This window comes from Macaca mulatta, chromosome 4 (assembly GCF_049350105.2).
Source record: "Macaca mulatta isolate MMU2019108-1 chromosome 4, T2T-MMU8v2.0, whole genome shotgun sequence".
In the NCBI taxonomy this organism is placed as follows: Eukaryota; Metazoa; Chordata; class Mammalia; order Primates; family Cercopithecidae; genus Macaca; species Macaca mulatta.
The window spans coordinates 132,569,685-132,585,152 of NC_133409.1; positions in this window are offsets into that span (position 1 = coordinate 132,569,685).

The window sequence follows — 15,468 nt, forward strand, 5'->3', positions numbered from 1 at the left end:
TATTAACTATTCATCTGTGCTTCCTTCTACATTCATGCACCCATAATTCAATGATTTCTGACATTTGATCGTGCCTCAGCCTATTTATTTTCATACTTCCTTGCTTTTGTTTATCTTAGTTTTTCTTACTCAATCTGGTCAGAATTGTATTTAATTTTAATTTCAGTCCAATGTTTCATATGAAATTACTCTTTCCTCTTGGATCACACAGGATTTGTTTTGGTTTCTTGTTTTGGTTTCTTTTGTGAAAACCTGCTTTCTCTATTAAATATTACGTTATCCCATACCTGTGACTATTTATACCTATGGCTTGTAGTGCATGCACATTGTGGTGTGCGTGTGGTAGGCTATCATTCAACATTTATCACATGAATACAAATGTCTTTATCATCAATTCTGTTCTCAATCAGGTATTGACTAAATAGGAGACAAGATACATAAGGGTACAGAATATTAAGAATAACTTTTTTGATAAGCAAACAATATAAATTTTACATTAGGAAAATTCATAACTACGTTTCCAAATTCAAATTCTCTTTAAATTGCTGACTAGTATTTATTAATTCCAATACAGCAGATATAGAAATTTTAAAGATAGAAGATGCTCTTATAAACAGCTGAGAATTTTTTTAATATACTCATTTTTGTCTTCTGCTTTGAAAACCCTCACACGGTCCTCTAACTTGGTTTCTCTCTGGAAAGAGTGATGTGGAAGAGGGTGAATTTATCACCTTTTCCTTCTCTTTTTTTTTTAATTAATTAATTAATTATTATTATTATTATTATACTTTAAGTTCTAGGGTACATGTGCATAACGTGCAGGTTTGTTACATATGTATACTTGTGCCATGTTGGTGTGCGGCACCCATCAACTCGTCAGCACCCATCAACTCGTCATTTACATCAGGTATAACTCCCAATGCAATCCCTCCTCTCTCCCCCTCCCCATGATAGGCCCCGGTGTGTGATGTCCCCCTTCCCGAGTCCAAGTGATCTCATTGTTCAGTTCCCACCTATGAGTGAGAACATGCGGTGTTTGGTTTTCTGTTCTTGTGATAGTTTGCTGAGAATGATGGTTTCCAGCTGCATCCATGTCCCTACAAAGGACACAAACTCATCCTTTTTTATGGCTGCATAGTATTCCATGGTGTATATGTGCCACATTTCCTTAATCCAGTCTGTCACTGATGGACATTTGGGTTGATTCCAAGTCTTGCTATTGTGAATAGTGCCGCAATAAACATGCGTGTGCATGTGTCTTTATAGCAGCATGATTTAGAATCTTTTGGGTATATACCCAGTAATGGGATGGTTGGGTCATATGGTACTTCTAGTTCTAGATCCTGGAGGAATTGCCATACTGTTTTCCACATTGGTTGAACTAGTTTACAATCCCACCAACAGTGTAAAAGTGTTCCTATTTCTCCACATCCTCTCCAGCACCTGTTGTTTCCTGACTTTTTAATGATCGCCATTCTAACTGGTGTGAGATGGTATCTCATTGTGGTTTTGATTTGCATTTCTCTGATGGCCAGGGATGATGAGCATTTTTTCATGTGTCTGTTGGCTGTATAAATGTCTTCTTTTGAGAAATGTCTGTTCATATCCTTTGCCCACTTTTTGATGGGGCTGTTTGTTTTTTTCTTGTAAATTTGTTTGAGTTCTTTGTAGGTTCTGGATATTAGCCCTTTGTCAGATGAGTAGATTGCAAAAATTTTCTCCCATTCTGTAGGTTGCCTGTTCACTCTCATGGTAGTTTCTTTGGCTGTGCAGAAGCTCTTTAGTTTAATGAGATCCCATTTGTCAATTTTGGCTTTTGCTGCCGTTGCTTTTGGTGTTTTAGACATGAAGTCTTTGCCCATGCCTATGTCCTGAATGGTACTACCTAGGTTTTCCTCTAGGGTTTTTAGGGTATTAGGTCTAACATTTAAGTCTCTAATCCATCTTGAATTAATTTTCATATAAGGAGTAAGGAAAGGATCCAGTTTCAGCTTTCTACTTATGGCTAGCCAATTTTCCCAGCACCATTTATTAAATAGGGAATCCTTTCCCCATTTCTTGTTTCTCTCAGGTTTGTCAAAGATCAGATGGCTGTAGATGTGTGGTATTATTTCTGAGGACTCTGTTCTGTTCCATTGGTCTATATCTCTGTTTTGGTACCAGTACCATGCTGTTTTGGTTACTGTAGCCTTGTAGTATAGTTTGAAGTCAGGTAGTGTGATGCCTCCAGCTTTGTTCTTTTGACTTAGGATTGTCTTGGAGATGCGGGCTCTTTTTTGGTTCCATATGAACTTTAAAGCAGTTTTTTCCAATTCTGTGAAGAAACTCATTGGTAGCTTGAAGGGGACGGCATTGAATCTATAAATTACCTTGGGCATTATGGCCATTTTCACAATATTGATTCTTCCTATCCATGAGCATGGTATGTTCTTCCATTTGTTTGTGTCCTCTTTGATTTCACTGAGCAGTGGTTTGTAGTTCTCCTTGAAGAGGTCCTTTACATCCCTTGTAAGTTGGATTCCTAGGTATTTTATTCTCTTTGAAGCAATTGTGAATGGAAGTTCATTCATCATTTGGCTCTCTGTTTGTCTGTTACTGGTGTATACAAATGCTTGTGATTTTTGCACATTAATTTTGTATCCTGAGACTTTGCTGAAGTTGCTTATCAGCTTAAGGAGACTTTGGGCTGAGACAATGGGGTTTTCTAAATATACAATCATGTCATCTGCAAACAGGGACAATTTGACTTCTTCTTTTCCTAACTGAATACCCTTGATTTCTTTCTCTTGCCTGATTGCCCTAGCCAGAACTTCCAACACTATGTTGAATAGGAGTGGTAAGAGAGGGCATCCCTGTCTTGTGCCAGTTTTCAAAGGGAATTTTTCCAGTTTTTGCCCATTCAGTATGATATTGGCTGTGGGTTTGTCATAAATAGCCCTTATTATTTTGAGGTACGTTCCATCAATACCGAATTTATTGAGCGTTTTTAGCATGAAGGGCTGTTGAATTTTGTCAAAAGCCTTTTCTGCATTTATTGAGATAACCATGTGGTTCTTGTCTTTGGTTCTGTTTATATGCTGGATTATGTTTATTGATTTGCGAATGTTGAACCAACCTTGCATCCCAGGGATGAAGCCCACTTGATCATGGTGGATAAGCTTTTTGATGTGCTGCTGAATCTGGTTTGCCAGTATTTTATTGAGGATTTTTGCATCGATGTTCATCAGGGATATTGGTCTAAAATTCTCTTTTTTTGTTGTGTCTCTGCCAGGCTTTGGTATCAAGATGATGTTGGCCTCATAAAATGAGTTAGGGAGGATTCCTTCTTTTTCTATTGATTGGAATAGTTTCAGAAGGAATGGTACCAGCTCCTCCTTGTACCTCTGGTAGAATTCAGCTGTGAATCCATCTGGTCCTGGACTTTTTTTGGTTGGTAGGCTATTAATTATTGCCTCAATTTCAGAGCCTGCTATTGGTCTATTCAGGGATTCAACTTCTTCCTGGTTTAGTCTTGGAAGAGTGTAAGTGTCCAGGAAATTATCCATTTCTTCTAGATTTTCTAGTTTATTTGTGTAGAGGTGTTTATCGTATTCTCTGATGGTAGTTTGTATTTCTGTGGGGTCGGTGGTGATATCCTCTTTATCATTTTTTTATTGCGTCTATTTGATTCTTCTCTCTTTTCTTCTTTATTAATCTTGCTAGCGGTCTGTCAATTTTGTTGATCTTTTCAAAAAACCAACTCCTGGATTCATTGATTTTTTGGAGGGTTTTTTGTGTCTCTATCTCCTTCAGTTCTGCTCTGATCTTAGTTATTTCTTGCCTTCTGCTAGCTTTCGAATGTGTTTGCTCTTGCTTCTCTAGTTCTTTTAATTGCGATGTTAGAGTGTCAATTTTAGATCTTTCCTGCTTTCTCTTGTGGGCATTTAGTGCTATAAATTTCCCTCTACACACTGCTTTAAATGTGTCCCAGAGATTCTGGTATGTTGTATCTTTGTTCTCATTGGTTTCAAAGAACATCTTTATTTCTGCCTTCATTTCGTTCTGTACCCAGTAGTCATTCAGGAGCAGGTTGTTCAGTTTCCATGTAGTTGAGCGGTTTTGATTGAGTTTCTTAGTCCTGAGTTCTAGTTTGATTGCACTGTGGTCTGAGAGACAGTTTGTTACAATTTCTATTCTTGTACATTTGCTGAGGAGTGCTTTACTTCCAATTATGTGGTCAATTTTGGAATAAGTGCAATGTGGTGCTGAGAAGAATGTATATTCTGTTGATTTGGGGTGGAGAGTTCTATAGATGTCTATTAGGTCTGCTTGCTGCAGAGATGAGTTCAATTCCTGGATATCCTTGTTTACTTTCTGTCTCATTGATCTGTCTAATGTCAACAGTGGAGTGTTGAAGTCTCCCATTATTATTGTATGGGAGTCTAAGTCTCTTTGTAAGTCTCTAAGGACTTGCTTTGTGAATCTGGGTGCTCCTGTATTGGGTGCATATATATTTAGGATAGTTAGCTCCTAACTGTTGAATTGATCCCTTTACTATTATGTAATGGCCTTCTTTGTCTCTTTTGATCTTTGATGGTTTAAAGTCTGTTTTATCAGAGACTAGTATTGCAACCCCTGCTTTTTTTGTTCTCCATTTGCTTGGTAAATCTTCCTCCATCCCTTTATTTTGAGCCTATGTATGTCTCTGCGTGTGAGATGGGTCTCCTGAATACAGCAGACTGATGGGTCTTGACTCTATCCAGTTTGCCAGTCTGTGTCTTTTAATTGGAGCATTTAGTCCATTTACATTTAAGGTTAATATTGTTATGTGTAAACTTGATCCTGCCATTATGATATTAACTGGTTATTTTGCTCGTTAGTTGATGCAGTTTCTTCCTAGCCTCGACGGTCTTTACATTTTGGCATGTTTTTGCAATGGCTGGTACCAGTTGTTCCTTTCCATGTTGAGTGCTTCCTTCAGGGTCTCTTGTAAGGTAGGCCTAGTGGTTACAAAATCTCTAAGCATTTGCTTATCTGTAAAGGATTTTATTTCTCCTTCACTTATGAAACTTAGTTTGGCTGGATATGAAATTCTGGGTTTAAAATTCTTTTCTTTAAGAATGTTGAATATTGGCCCCCACTCTCTTCTGGCTTGTAGAGTTTCTGCTGAGAGATCTGCTGTTAGTCTGATGGGCTTCCCTTTGTGGGTAACCCGACCTTTCTCTCTGGCTGCCCTTAAGATTTTTTCCTTCATTTCAACTTTGGTGAATCTGGCAATTATGTGTCTTGGAGTTACTCTTCTCGAGGAATACCTTTGTGGTGTTCTCTGTATTTCCTGGATTTGAATGTTGGCCTGCCCTACTAGATTGGGGAAGTTCTCCTGAATGATATCCTGAAGAGTGTTTTCCAACTTGGTTCCATTTTCCCCCTCACTTTCAGGCACCCCAATCAGACGTAGATTTGGTCTTTTTACATAATCCCATACTTCTTGCAGGCTTTGTTCATTTCTTTTTCTTCTTTTTTCTTTTGGTTTCTCTTCTCGCTTCATTTCATTCATTTGATCCTCAATTGCTGATACTCTTTCTTCCAGTTGATCGAGTCGGTTACTGAAGCTTGTGCATTTGTCACTTATTTCTCGTGTCATGGTTTTCATCTCTTTCATTTCGTTTATGACCTTCTCCGCATTAATTACTCTAGCTATCAATTCTTCCACTTTTTTTTCAAGTTTTTTTAGTTTCTTTGCACTGGGTACGTAATTCCTCCTTTAGCTCTGAGAAGTTTGATGGACTGAAGCCTTCTTCTCTCATCTCGTCAAAGTCATTCTCCGTCCAGCTTTGATCCATTGCTGGCGATGAGCTGCGCTCCTTTGCCAGGGGAGATGCGCTCTTATTTTTGGAATTTCCAGCTTTTCTGCCCTGCTTTTTCCCCATCTTTGTGGTTTTATCTGCCTCTGGTCTTTGATGGTGGTGACATACTGATGGGGTTTTGGTGTAGGTGTCCTTCCTGTTTGATAGTTTTCCTTCTAACAGTCAGGACCCTCAGCTGTAGGTCTGTTGGAGATTGCTTGAGGTCCACTCCAGACCCTGTTTGCCTGGGTATCAGCAGCAGAGGCTGCAGAAGATAGAATATTTCTGAACAGCGAGTGTACCTGTCTGATTCTTGCTTTGGAAGCTTCCTCTCAGGGGTGTACTCCACTCTGTGAAGTGTGGGGTGTCAGACTGCCCCTAGTGGGGGATGTCTCCCAGTTAGGCTACTCAGGGGTCAGGGACCCACTTGAGCAGACAGTCTGTCCCTTCTCAGATCTCAACCTCCATGTTGGGAGATCCACTGCTCTCTTCAAAGCTGTCAGACAGAGTCGTTTGCGTCTGCAGAGGTTTCTGCTGCTTTTCTTGTTGTTTAGCTGTGCCCTGTCCCCAGAGGTGGAGTCTACAGAGACAGGCAGGTTTCCTTGAGCTGCTGTGAGCTCCACCCAGTTCGAGGTTCCCAGAGGCTTTGTTTACCTACTTAAGCCTCAGCAATGGCGGGCGCCCCTCCCCCAGCCTCGCTGCTGTCTTGCGGTTAGATCGTAGACTGCTGTGCTAGCAATGAGGGAGGCTCCGTGGGCGTGGGACCCTCCCGGCCAGGTGTGGGATATAATCTCCTGGTGTGCCCGTTTGCTTTAAGCACAGTATTGGGGTGGGAGTTACCTGATTTTCCAGGTGTTGTGTGTCTCAGTTCCCCTGGCTAGGAAAAGGAATTCCCTTCCCCCTTGCGCTTCCCAGGTGAGGTGATGCCTCACCCTCCTGCAGCTCTCGCTGGTCGGGCTGCAGCAGCTAACCAGCACCAATTGTCTGGCACTCCCTAGTGAGATGAACCCAGTACCTCAGTTGAAAATGCAGAAATCACCGGTCTTCTGTGTCACTCGCGTTGGGAGTTGGAGACTGCAGCTGTTCCTATTCGGCCATCTTGCTCCGCCCCCCATCACCTTTTTCTTAAAAATGATGAGGAAAGGGGGATTCTGATTAGAACTTAGATTAACCCATACTATCTAAGAATGTGATAAGTTCCTCCATTTACTCAGAGTATACTTCATGTTCTTAGAAAACATTTGACAATATTTTAATGTTTTCCCATGTACATTTTGTTCCTTTTTTAAAAAAATTATTCCTAAATATGTAAAAGTTGTGAAATAAATTTTTAATGATTAAAGGGTTATTGCTATTATTTTTTAAAAAGAAATTTTTATACCTATTTTATATCTAGTCATCTCATTAATTAGTTTTAGTAATATTTTGAGCTGTTTAGATAATCTGTTATTTAAAATACCACTTGGCACATAATGAGTGATTAATAAACAATGTTATTATCATCCAAGACTGTGCTATATTCCAGTAAAATAGATTTATAACTCAGTGCCATTTTATAGCATTAAATGCATATAAGCAAGGAAATAATAAAAACATAAGTAATTACAGCCCAATATGATAAATACCATACTAGAGGTATATATTAATTTGATTTTCACTGGGATGTTTTGATGTCTGTAATATAATTTTAAATATTCTAGTATAAAAGGGGCTGTCTAAATACATGTGTTGGTTTTAAATTATGCTTTAGGAATAGTCATTTTCTTTCATAAGAAATTCATAATCCAGGTTGCGCGCAGTGGCTCACAGCTGTAATCCCAGAACTTTGGGAGTCCAAGGAGGGCAGATCACCTGAGGTCAGGAGTTCAAGACCAGCCTGATCAACATGGTGAATCCTCATCTCTACTATAAATGCAAAAATTAGCTGGGCGTCATGACAGGTGCCTGTAGTCCCAGCTACTCGGAAGTAGGCTGAGGCAGGAGAATCGCTTAAACCTGGGAGGTGGAGGTGGCAGTGAGCTGAGATGACGCCATTGCACTCCAGCCTTGGCAACAAGAGTAAAACTCAGTCTCAAAAAAAAAAGAAAAAGAAAGAAAAAAAGAAAGGAAAAGAAAGAGAAAATCATAATCCAGGGTGTACAGCTAATGTTTACTCAAAACAAACTATAAAGATAATGTAACTGCTACAAATATGTCAACTAATAATACCTTAATCAATATGAGACTTTTTAAATGAAAATAATGAGATTCGAAAATGAATTTTTATGAAAATAATGTAATGTAAAGCAGTCGTTTTGGAAAGGGGCTCTCAACATAGACATTAATGGTATTCAAAATATTCTACAAAATTTAGAGGCAATCCCCACTCAATAGGTAACGTTGACAGAGTAAGATCTGTTTTCATAATATTTTCTCATCACAATATAATGGCTTTTTGGCCTGTTGCTTAAAGCCCAATTAGTTACCAGCTAGGTTGCTAGTAAATGCTCAGTGAATCATTTGTGGCAGATAATGGTTTAATGCATTCTCCTAATTAAAAGTATTTTTATTTTGATTTTATTTGTATTTATATTCTGTATATTTCCCAGTTGATTAGCCTTAAAAAATAAAAATAAAAAAGAAACATCCTTATCTTAAAGCCTTCTAGTATTAACAGAAGAAGCACTGCATAACACAAAAACAAATATGCTTTTCTAAATACAAGGAAAACTGAATCTTGTTCAAGCTTTTCTCCAACTGTAAATATGCATGTCACTTAATTTTTCAGAACCATAGTTTTGTTAATTTGTTTTAAAGATGTAAAATTAAAAGTGAAAAGTAAGACTTTGCTTAAGACTCATCCATTGCAGGTTGACCTCCCAGAAATAGGACTAATCCCTTTCAAAGCTCCATGGCAACAAGCTATGGCCCAGTGATTGAGACAGTTTCTCAAAACTTGAACATCAGTCCCTGAGCATATCAAAGGAAGGACTGGTATGTCCCCAGTCATGAACACAGGTGTGCCTAATACTGTTACTTGTTACGCCATATGACTTTAACCATCTGGCTTAGATCCCAGGCCTCTGCCACATCAGGGGAGGGGTAACTGTCCCCCAAGCCTGCCCCAAACCAGAAAGCAGAGGTATCACAATGGAACTAAAGCAAGGTTCATTTCACTTCTGAATCCCAGCCCCTGAGTACATGAGAGGAGAAATCCATGTTGTGTGATCGTGAAACCAAAAGGCTCCAGGGCTCAAGGATAGAAATCTCAAACAGTCTAATGTCTGAACCTACTGTATCTCTTCACACTGACCTAAATGGTAATGGACAACAGATTAACCATCTGACCCCGCCTCTGTGAATTTTCCCCAGTAATCACTACTCCAGCAGTTCTGGCATGCGTACTGTGTGGTCATTTGCACTTGTTTGCATGACAAGAGTTTTGTACTAGAACACCACCTTTCAAGATTCTAAGAATGAAAAATTTCTGCATAGAAAATTTAGAAGCTCAACGTGATGCTTCCAGTGATGTCAAAGATCAGGAAGATTTAGATCATATTACTCCTGGCAGAAAGTGATATAAGAAAAAGAAATTATTAGTAGCTTCAGAATGATTCATGCTTTATCAATGTTTATACTAAATATGCTAGTTCACATTTATTTATTGAATATGCTAATACATTAATTCAACGTATTTCACTTAATAGTTTATACATTGCATTTTTTGTTAAGTATAAGATTAAAATTAAAATTTTAGGCTTTAATTTAGACAGTACTGATAATTGTATTTAAAAATTAAAGGTTTTTATTGGTATTCTCATTTGAAACCAGAGAGGGAAATTTGGCAGTATCTAACAAAGCTGCATATGCATTTATCCTTTAATCTACCAGTCCTTTAGAAATGATCATTAATTCACTTCTAGCAATTGCATATTGTTGTTCCAAGAATTTGGAAATATATATGTTCAAGATTATTTATTAAAATATTATTTGTATTGGAAATAATCTATACATACACAAAATTTGGTTAAACAAACTATAACGCATCCACACAATTGATTATTGTGCAGCTTTTAAAATTAATAATGATATTTATGAGCTGATCTGGACTTATCTTAAGGATATATTACTAAATGAAAGACAGCAAAGTGCAAAGCATTTTTATAGTATTCTACCTTTTGTATTAAAAAATGATAAATACAAAAAATACGTAGCTTCACATTTTTGCAAAATGTGCATACAACATAGAGTATACTAGAAAGTAATGAGACTAGTATACCGTAGGTGGCTGAGAATGGGGTGGGCTGGATGAAGGATGACAATGGTGTAAGAAAAAATGGTTGGGAGGAGTGATACTTCTCTGGGTATTCCTCTTTGTATAGGTTCAGCTTGTGAATTATATTAATGTCTTACATACTCATTCAAATAAAGTATAATTAATATAATTAAGAGGTGGGGGAAAGTCCGAAAATGGGATAGAAACAAAAAACAAACTATATTTCAAATAAATAATCACAATAGAAAGTGGGGGGAAAAAAGAGCCGACCTAACGAATATTATAATGCCATATTCCTTCTAGGTAAAGATAAAAACTGCAAACAAATGTTTGACTCCAATTAATAAAGTTGTGTTTATTTTTACCATAGACACACGAGTTAATAGTTCTGAAACTGACTATATATTTTATGACTGAACAAATGAATAAATACATTATGAATAATGAGAACCAGGTTTCTCACTTTTGGAGAAGGGATTCAAACATATGAGAAAAGAGAATGTGGGAGTAAACCCTGTGGTGTTCTATTGAAATTGGTGGTATCAGTATGAATTTATGGTTTTTAACATAGAGAGATAAACAGAGCTGTCAGGGAAATACCAATGAACAAAGTGAATCCCTGCCTTCATCAGCTGATAATTTTAGAAGTAGGAAATAAGGACATAGACACTCCCAGTCACTACAGAGGCAACCTTTCCTTATGATCATAAAAACGATTCATAAAATGATGCAATGTAACACCAAAGGGCGGAAATGCTGTCAGGACTTTCAAATGGAACACGGTGTGACTTTAAGTTAGAGGAAATTTCAGAAAACACCATTTCATGCTACTCATAAGAAGTGTCCATCTTTATCACTGCAGCATTGGTGGCCGGTGGCAAAGGCAGTGGGGGCTGATGAGGCAATGGCAGCCATTGGAGGCATCTGTGGAGCCCAAAAGAGAAACTCATTTGTGAGACCTGGAACTACTGGCAGTGTGCTCACCAACCACGGATCAAAAATAGTAGGGAAAAAAAAATACTATACAGATGTTTGCATATTTATTGAACATGCACAGACTTTTTTTCTTGTCATTATTCCCTAAAAAATACAATGTAACAACTATTTTTATAGGATTTAAATTGTATCTGGTATTATAAGTAATCTAGAGATGTTTTAAAGTATGTAGGAGGCTGTGTGTAGGTCATAGCAAATGCTACACCATTTTATATAAAGGACTTGAGCTGCAGTGGAGTTTGGTATCTTCGAAGGGTCCTAGAACAAATTCCCCATTGCTACTGAAGGATGATTATATTCATTTTTGCACTTTATCCTCCCAGTATTCCTTTCTCTGCATTTTACAGATGAGGAAACAAGGATAGGAAGATTAAGTACTTTGCCCAGATACAATCAGCTGATGAACATCAAAGCATGGACTCAATACAGATATAGTAGGACTCAAAGTCTTACACTTTTAAGCACTACCACAATTCTGTTTCCTGATGAAAACTAAAATTAACTCATAGCTTGAATTAAAATATATTCAAACTGAACATTTAATTTGAAAAGAAATAGTTCCTTTATATAAAGCTTGTAGGTAGATTACTTGTTCTATATTCATGCAAATGTGTTCACTTTTGACAATGTGACATTTAAAACCTTTAGTTCAATGGTAGTCAGGCTTAGAATATGTCTTCATAAATTATATAGTGACTTAGTCCTATTAACTTCTGTGTGTATATATATATGTATATAAAAATATATATATAGAAAAAATATATATATATAGAAAAATATATATATATATTTGGAAACGGAGTCTCACTCTGCCGCCCAGGCTGGAGTGCAGTGGCATGTTCTCGGCTCACTGTAACCTCCACCCACCGAGTTCAAGTGATTCTCCTGCCTCAGCCTCCCGAGTAGTTGGGATTACAGGTGCCTGCCCCTGCACGCGGCTAATTTTTGTATTTTTAATAGAGATGGGGTTTCACCATCTTGGCCATGCTGGTCTTGAACTCCTGACCTCGTGATCCACCCGCCTTGGCCTCCCAAAGTGCTGGGATTACAGGCGTGAGCCACTGTGCCCAACTGTTTCTATTATATTAAAAACCCATAATTATAAAAATGGTGACAAAAAATAGATTAAACCTTGAAGCGTCCTGATTGGGTGAGAACATGAAGGAGCCCTTTAGAGTGCTATTTACATAGGTATGTACATGTGTAGAAATTAAATGAGCTATGCAATTAAGATTTTGTGTGCTATATTGTATACACTCAATTTATTTATTTATTTATTTTATTTACTTATTTTGAAATGGAGTTTTGCTCTTGTTGCCCAGACTGGAGGGTAATGGCACGATCTCAGCTCACTACAACCTCTGCCTCCCAAATTCAAGCGATTGTCCCAGCCATTAGGACATCCCACAGAGCCAACTGGGACACCAATTCCGTAGCATACAACAGACATGAGTAGCTATGATCATTTTGAGGAGTCAGGGACATTCTTACGCTTGCTTTGTTTTTGGCACTGTGGAATATTAAAAGGCCACCTAACCCCTTTTGCAGGTGAAAAACCTTGATGGGAGGAATTCAAATGAGAAAGTATCAACTTGATGCTGCTCCTGCTTGTTGTACAGTGATAAGAAGCATGTATGCAAAGTCTAGCTTTAATGGTAAAACACATTAGTGCATCAGGCTAGAGATTCTGCTCTTACCTCCTTCAATTTAAATCCTGATGCTATCTTCCCTTTGAAAACTGGCACAGGAAAAGGGAAGCCCTCTCTCACCACTCCTATTCAACATAGTGTTGGAAGTTCTGGCTAGGGCAATCAGGTAGGAGAAAGAAATAGAGTATTCAATTAGGAAAAGAGGAAGTTAAATTGTCCCTGTTTGCAGATGACATGATTGTATATTTAGAAAATCCCATTGTCTCAGCCCAAAATCTCCTTAAGCTGACAAGCAACTTCAGCAAAGTCTCAGGATACAAAGTCAATGTGCAAAAATCACAAGCATTTCTATACATCTATAACAGACAGAGAGCCAAATCTTGAGTGAACTCCCATTCACAATTGCTTCAAAGAGAATAACATACCTAGGAATCCAACTTACAAGGGATGTGAAGGACCTCTTCAAGGAGAACTACAAACCACTGCTCAACGAAATAAAAGAGGACACAAACAAATGGAAGAACATTCCATGCTCATGGATAGGAAGAATCAATATCATGAAAATGGTCATACTGCCCAAGGTAATTTATAGATTCAGTGCCATCCCCATCAAGCTACCAATGATTTTCTTCACAGAATTGGAAAAAACTAAAGTTCATATGGAACCAAAAAGGAGGCTGCATTGCCAAGACAATCCTAAGCCAAAAGAACAAAGCTGGAGGCATCATGCTACCTGACTTCAAACTATACTACAAAGCTACAGTAACCAAAGCAGCATGGTACTGGTACCAAAACAAATATATAGAAAAATGGAACAGATCAGAGCCCTCAGAAATAATACCACAATCTACAATCATCAATCTTTGACAAACCTGCCATAAACAAGAAATGGGGAAAGGATTCCCCATTTAATAAATGGTGCTAGGAAAACCGGCTAGCCATATATAGAAAGTGGAAACTGGATCCCTTCCTTACACCTTATACAAAAATTAATTCAAGATGGATTAAAGACTTAAATGTTAGACCTAAAACCATAAAAACCCTAGAAGAAAACCTAGGCAATACCATTCGGGACATAGGCATTGGCAAGGGCTTCATGTCTAAAACACCAAAAGCAATGGCAACAAAAGCCAAAATTGACAAATGGGATCTAATTAAACTAAAGAACTTCTGCACAGCAAAAGAAACTACCATCAGAGTGAACAGAGAACCTACAGAATGGGAGAAAATTTTTACAATCTACCCATCTGACAAAGAGCTAATATCCAGAATCTACAAAAACGTAAACAAATTTACAAGAAAAAATCAAACAGCCCCATCAAAAAGTGGGCAAAGTATATGAACAGACATTTCTCAAAAAAAGACATTTATGCAGCCAACAGACACATGAAAAAATGCTCATCATCACTGGCCATCAGAGAAATGCAAATCAAAACCACAATGAGATACCATCTCAAACCAGTTAGAATGGCGATCATTAAAAAGTCAGGAAACAACAGGTGCTGGAGAAGATGTGGAGAAACAGGAACACTTTAACACCGTTGGTGGGACTGTAAACTAGTTCAACCATTGTGGAAGACTGTGTGGCGATTCCTCAAGGATCTAGAACTAGAAATACCATTTGAAAAAGCCATCCCATTACTGGGTATATACCCAAATAATTATAAATCATGCTGCTATAAAGACATCTGCACATGTATGTTTATTGTGGCACTATTCACAACAGCAAAGACTTGGAACCAACCCAAATGCCCATCAATGGTAGACTGGATTAAGAAAATGTGGCACATATACACTACGGAATACTATGCAGCCATAAAAAAGGATGAGTTCATGTCCTTTATAGGGAAATGGACGAAGCTGGAAACCATCATTCTGAGCAAACTATCGCAAGGACAGAAAACCAAACACGGCATGTTCTCACTCATTGGTGGGAACTGAACAATGAGAACACTTGGACACGGGGTGGGGAACATCACACACGGGGGCCTGTCATGGGGTGGGGGGGAGGGGTAGCATTAGGAGACATACCTAATGTAAATGACGAGTTAATGGGTACAGCACACCAACATGGCACATGTATATATATATGTAACAAGCCTGCACATTGTGCACATGTACCCTAGAACTTAAAGTATAATAAAAAAAAAAAAGAAGAAGAAGAAGTTCATGTGTGAAAATAAGAACAGTGAGGGCTCGGACTCAGACAAGTGGGAGAAACAACCTACTTGCCCTGAGGATGTAAATGTAATGATGGAGGGAAGGATGACTATTTTGCTTATTCATCTAATTTTACCTAACCTGGACAAATATTAACTCAAATTTTTTAAAATTCTGTATTTCATGTGTTTTAAATAAAAATACAGTGTTTTCAAAAAAAAAAAAAAAAATCCTGATGCTATCACATTTACATTCTCTGCAATTACAAATATCCCAATCCCGCAGGAGAAATAGAAAGCCAGGGAGTCGGGGGGAACTAGTTAAGGAATGAGACAGCAAGTTGTGCTGGTTGTAAATAACTTTGTTTTGTCTCCACTGTTCAGATTCGAAAATAATAAATCTATCAGAACTCTTTTCTGGGAAAGGGTAATAAGATGGAAATTTTTACTCCCACATTTTTTAGAAAAACCATACGCTGTAGAAAAGCGATTGGAGTTTATTTAAGCCTCTAGAGTTGGAATGGCATTTCTTGGAATCTGGACCCATGCTGAAATGGGGACACAACACTGCTCATGTGAGCTAG